Raw genomic sequence first — 6,537 nt, 5'->3', positions numbered from 1 at the left:
CTAAATGCTTAATAGTACAGCAGTAAACTAAATGGATGAGTTTTTACGTTTATAGGTAATTGTTTTGCTTGTGAGTTAATTTTGCACTGCTCCAATGTTTGTGCTATTTACTATTTTACTACTTGGAGGAATCACTCGCTCCACTGCCTCTCATTATATCATGCTGAGGTCCAATTTTTAATCAGAAAAGAGGAGCAAGAGAGTCCATCTAGCTTGATTATTTACAGCTAGTTCCATAATCCATCTATTTATATAACTTTAGGTGACTTTGTGGTATCAATAGTTTGACATTTATGTGAATATCTGAAAATACACATAATAATAATAATAATAATAATAATATTTTACTGGGATTGACTCATTTTAGTCAATGTACCAAAATAATTATATATTTTGTCATTTTTTTTGGTAAAGAAAAGGACCTTTTATCATTAAAAAACAAATGAATAAATAATAATCTAATTATAACCCAATGCTTAAGCTTTCTACATATAGCTAAACAGATGAATAACTCATGTTCTCTTTTTATTTCCATTAGTATTCCTGTACTGTTAAAGGTTGCTGTCTTGGGTCGTCTCTCAATATCTTTCAATAATGCAGCTGAATGTCAGCTCTTGTTATAAATTCTATTAGCCACTTGCATGCTGTGTCTCTGCTGAGCATGCCTGCCATCATTACCCTGCACATGTCTTCCCTGTAGCCTAAGCTGGCTGCAGTGCTTCAATCTTTCTCTATGGATATTTTAGACAAGCAGACAACAGTTACAAACCATTCAGGGTGCTTTATTCAGTCGGGTATATATATATATATATATATATATATATATATATATATATGTTATTGGGTCTTTTCGGATCAGATTTTGCAAACCTAGCTATATGATTATGTTGACCAATCCCAACAAATATGCTATATCTGTGCAAGCCAGAATGCAAAGAGACAATAGATTCAGGGCAATGAAGTCAGAATGTCAAAATATCAAAAATAATATTTTACACAAACAGCAGGAAAATGTGATTTTTGCTAAATTGGATTTTATGGTAAACTACCAACCTCCTAACCGTCCCACCCCAAAAAAGTGGGTACAATGCCCGTAACATGAGGTATATTTCTTTTAATTGACAGTTACAATGAAAATACATGTCATAACACATCACAAAATTACATTTCGCTTTCAGATAACAGCACCTGTTAATTTTTTATTTTATTTTTTTTTGTCAAAGTTCATAAAAGGGAGAAAAAAACAAACACTCATAAAGTGATTTTATTTTTTCATGTTTAGGTTAAATGTGTCAATAAAATCACAACTTTATATTTCTTAAGAGTTCATTTATTGATTTTTCAAATCCATGCTGATTGACAAAGTAAAGTCGGCCATTGCTGAGCTTGAAATGGGAACAAGTGAACTTGTGTCAAGATGTCTGGCATTCTATCAAACTGTATTGGAAAAGTGTAAGAAAAAACAATGGTAAGTTTCACTGCCTTTCTCCAGGGAACCAGGGAAGCAATGCAATGCAAAACTATTTTGCCCATATTGCAATTTGTATTACAAAAAGCCCTGCATTAGCATAGATTTCCAGTTATAAATAAATAAATAAATAAATACCTGAAAGTACATGTGTGTCTTTGTTCTTGGTTATATTAGGCATACCACAAAACTTAAATCCAAACTGAGAAAACCAAATTGAGATATTGCAAGGAAGCTGACCCAACTGAGCCTGATACAGAAATGTAGGTAACTCTGAATGTTCACATTAACAATATTGAAACATGAAGCCTATAGCACATTGTAGCCTAGATATACTATACCTGTGGTTGCATGGCAAGTGTGAGTCGGCATTATTGCCAACAGAAGTTTCCAAGTGTGCAATAGAACCAGGGTGCTCACATTCAGAGGGCCCTCATAATAGTGTAAATATTTGTGAAAATTTGTAAACAACAAAATTAAAATAAATCAGTTTATCGGATTATAGCTAAATGCAATTAAATAATAAATCTTTTAAGATAGACAGATAACAAAGTTTGAACAATACTCCCTGTCACAGACACATGAACTAGCAACCACGCATATGACAAGCAATATAAAAGGGTTTTCAAATGATAAACGAATACCTGCTCAATATGGACGTTTCTGGGACAATAAGTTTTCTCCAACCAGGTAAGCAGCTGCTGTTCTACCTCCAGGATACCGGAACTATCATTGTGAACCAGCAGGGCGCCTAAACCTGTAGGGAAGCCAAAGATTTTGTAAATGGAAATGGGGACAAAGTCAGCAGGGTAGGCTTGAAGATCCAACGGGGAGCATCCAACGTCCAGAAGCAGGAACCACCTGCCTGCAGTTCCATGTGAGGGGTACAGCTTCCGGGTTTGGATTTGGTGTATCCACCTCAGTGGGTATTTCATTCCTGAGAAGTTGCTCTGTGCAGGATAGGAGAACAGAGGCCTCTCTTCAAATGATGGTCCACCGTTGCTTTCTGTGCCTTGTTTTAAGGCAGACAACTCATCTGGTTTAACTGCAATGGTTGTTACTCCAAGCTAAGATGTAACCCCTCGGATGCCCAGAATCGAGGTAGGGCTGTCTGTCAGGTAACAAAACCGTCTCCCAGGGTTGCAGCCCTCCAAGGAAAGCTTTCAGCTACAATTTTGATAGCTGCAGAGCATCCGGAGGTGAAAATGCCTGTGTGTTCTGCATGGCTAACATTAAAGTGCTTTAATATGCCGAAAAAAAAGAAAAACATGTTCTTACTATTTATAAAACCCTTTACTGTTTCCACCTTTTTCATGTATTGGTGATGATGCCACTCTTTTTACCTGAAGAATGATAACACCACATAACTCATTTTAATTTACAAGCTTCAAATAAGTTCAGTAAGTAAAATAGGTTAGCACACTGAATTACAAATGCTTATAAGACTGTCCTGCATCAGCCGCATAAAAACAATATCCAGGCAACACAACCAACACTGTATAATTAGTTTTGAAGATTAACTTTACATATAGATTACTTGTAATGGGGTAGGGGTTTGAGATTAGGTTATGTTAGATTATAAGATTTTTTTTATCTCACTTTATCTCTCATCACTCATGACTGTGTTTGTTTCTCAAGTACCTGGCATTCCAATGTGAAATACAGAGCAGCAAATAGACTGGTCCCTCCATTTTTTATTAGTCAGAGAACATGTAAGGACTTGTAATTTGTTCATTCAGGGACATTCCTGTGTCAACAAAGAGATAAAAATTAGTTTTACATTAGATAAGATGTAATTTTTTGTTTGTTTTTTTTGGGGGGGGGGGGTTGTCAGACTTCACACACCATAAATTGCAGAAAAAAATATATATTATTTTTTTTTCTAATAAAGTCTAAATGTTCATTCATTTTAGTACCAGGCATATTAAATCAACAATGTTACAGATATCTTAAGTGGCTCCATCAATAAAACAGATTTATCAAGTACAAAGCTGCACCTAATCATACACAGCTCATGAAAGGACACAGTTTGATTTTTCCTTTTTTCATATTTACTTTGAAGCATTTAATTTCTAATGAACAGCGAGTATCGAAAGCAGAAGCAATCTTTAAAAAGTGCAGTCCTGCAGTAACAAGACCTGGATGACTGTTGCCATAAGCAGAAACAAAGCTACAGAAATTATATACAGGCCAAAACTGGGCCCTTGCTGTGTTCTGTGGATTTATTCTTCCTAGTCTGAAGTTTGTCTTGGAGTCTTTTGTAAAGCTATTTCTGAATTAGTGCATCATCTGGTGTGTTCACTTTTCTATGTCTTGAATTTATATACATGTATATACTGCATGAAACATTTTAAAATATTGTATTTGCCTTTCATACCTAGCTGCTTTTTTTCATCAGCATTCAATAACATGTTTTTCCATGGTCCAGTTTTGTACTGTAGGTTGCCATCTCGGAATGTTAAAATAACCTTACTGGATATCTCTCTGGTGTTATCTGGAGAGAAATATGATTGACATGAATAACATTCTCTACCAGCAACATTGTTTTTATGTTGTTACACAGAAAAAGTGCATTGGTAAACAAGGACACACAATAAATAAAAAAGCTCCCCTGACCACTAAATTTGTCATATTACACACACTTGTATTATTATTATTATTTTCTTATTTACTGGAGCAAATTTTGTATATATATCAAAGGCAAACTTTCACGTGACCTTATCAGTATATATATATATATATATATATATATATATATATTATATATGTGTATATATTGTGAAGGGTTTTAGTCCTTCGGGTTCTTTTTCAGCACTTTAAATGACCCAGCCACACACAAAACTTTATAAAAAAAATAGCGCAACAGCGCTTTTAAAAATCATCACAAAAACCAAAATAAACAAAACAAACACTTAGCTCTTTCTTGAGCACTAAATAAACACAACACTGGACCTACCTATAAAACAGGAAAACTAAGCTGTTTACCTGTGACACAAAACATTCAAACAAACCAAAACCACACAGGTTTACACTTTCTTTTCTTTTCTTTTCTTTTCTTTTCTTTTCTTTTCTTTTCTTTTCTTTTCCTACGCTTGCGCACACAAACAAGCAGGCTCCTATACACACCACACAGCAGCCCAGAACAGACTGGCTGCTCTCTTTAAATACCCTGCACCTGGCTCTGATTTACAATGATCCCCAGGTGCAGGGGATAATTAAATAATAAAACAATTAACAAATATAATTAAACAATAATACAAAACAATTACATCAAACCAATGTGCATTTGCACATGTTTTATGCAGGGAGGATATTAACCCCCCCCCTCCCTGCTGTGTTACAATATATATATATATATATATATATATATATATATATATATATATATATATATATATATATATATAACCCATATTTTTATTGACAGCTAGTACAAGCATGGATATTGACAGACGCAGTTCTGCTGCAATCCTTCTCCAGCGTCGTATTTATTTATTTTTTATGGTCGCTACGGTTCAGCAATGGTAATAAATTAATAAATGAAAATAAGATTTTGAGAATATACTTTTAAAAAATTTTGTCCAAACATCTCTCGAAATAAAACTGTAAAATAAATTCCAGATTAGCAAAAATAAGCCATAGCATAATATTAAACCCAAAGAGGCAGATGAGAAAATGAACAGCAAGCCTGTAATTTGTGTTTTAACCAGTTTGTGAAAAAAGAGAAAGGCGCACAACAGTGCCACACAGAGGACATAGAGCACAGGATACCGCTGCACTTCCTGAATCAATTTCTCTTCTTCCATGTTTATGGCGTATTTGTTATGCCCTGTGTCAAGTTTACTGATATTACTGACATTGCTTCTGATTGGTCCATTTCACTCTAGTCGCCCACAAATACAGCACAGTTCTATTCCTGTGGAGTCGCTTGCTTCACCCAGACTGGCTGCTCGCATCGCTCACTGGTGGTGTAGATGCACCCATACATTCAAGTCACTTCAAAACATGTTAAATGTACAAAAAGCCAGATTTTAAAATGAGAACAGCTATTAATTAGTATTACCATTTAATTGTGAAAATTTAATTGGGAATGATTAAACAAATAATCCACAAGATTGTTTATTTTATTTTTGAATGGCTCAAACACAACGTAATAAATTAGGCCTACTTTGGTATTATCTTGCTGAGCACACGATGCAGGCTCAGGGAGGGAGTTTCAACCTCTCGCTGTCCCCAAGGATTCGGAACAATTTTAGAATAGTGTCTCGCAAGCCAGCATACATGCTATAGCTATACTAATGCAAATGACCTGTTTAAAAAACATGGGTAAGGATCCTTCCCCATAGGAGGCCACTGTAATGAATTAGTATCTCAGCCCATTGAATTGAATGGAAAGGCAAGCGCTGGAACTGAATCACAAACCATAGGTTCAAAGACGAACGTCTTACCATTCAACTAAAGAGCAAGCTCTGTGGTCGAGGGGTAGGTATGGGACTTATGCTGACGTCAGTATTACTTACATTACACTACTACACTATCCAAGTTGAAGTCAAAGACTAACCTCCACGCTTATTGAACTACCAATACTACTGAAACTTAAAAGTAGCACTGAGATACTTGAAACAAATATACTGATGTAAAAAATAAAAACTATACAAGTAATGTACATAGTGGAAAATACAAAATTACTTTTAAAAGATGTCCAGCAGAATGAATGACTTCTTAATTTCTCTGTTACTACAGGGCCATACAATTAAAATACATTAGTAACACAAGTAAAACCAGCGCACTGAGTTGTTGCTCATATTGTACTGCAAGAGCATGGCTGGCTGGTACATATCTCTGATCTGGAGAAATCTCATTATTTTAAAGCACTGCTATCTCAATATTAACCAGACTTCAGAAGACACCGACATTAGTCACTTAAAACACCCTTCCTCTGAAGTCATTTCCCTAAAAACAGATTAAACAGCATTGACTGATGAGAAGTAAATTGGTCAATCTTTTCATCTTCAGCTGCAAAGACTTAAAATTCAGCTTCTGTTGGTTAGATAATGAATAACGATCAA

The 6,537-nt window shown here is 35.0% G+C and overlaps 1 long non-coding RNA gene across 2 annotated transcripts; it reads right to left on the bottom strand.

The window, feature by feature from the left end:
- Nucleotides 1-852: 852 nt before the first annotated feature.
- LOC131732488 (uncharacterized) lies at nucleotides 853-4,589 on the bottom strand. 2 transcript variants are annotated; one of them, XR_009325553.1, is made up of 5 exons: nucleotides 4,425-4,589; nucleotides 3,846-3,962; nucleotides 3,110-3,215; nucleotides 2,113-2,225; nucleotides 853-1,437 (listed from the first exon to the last, which is right to left on the bottom strand). It is a non-coding gene; the product is annotated as an uncharacterized LOC131732488 (long non-coding RNA). The 2 variants fall into 2 exon arrangements; XR_009325552.1 differs by having other exon boundaries at nucleotides 4,454-4,589.
- Between the last annotated feature and the right edge of the window lie 1,948 nt (nucleotides 4,590-6,537).

The sequence above is a fragment of the Acipenser ruthenus genome, chromosome 3 (genome assembly GCF_902713425.1).
Source record: "Acipenser ruthenus chromosome 3, fAciRut3.2 maternal haplotype, whole genome shotgun sequence".
NCBI classification, from domain to species: domain Eukaryota; kingdom Metazoa; phylum Chordata; class Actinopteri; order Acipenseriformes; family Acipenseridae; genus Acipenser; species Acipenser ruthenus.
This window is presented reverse-complemented; position numbering and strand designations above follow the sequence as displayed.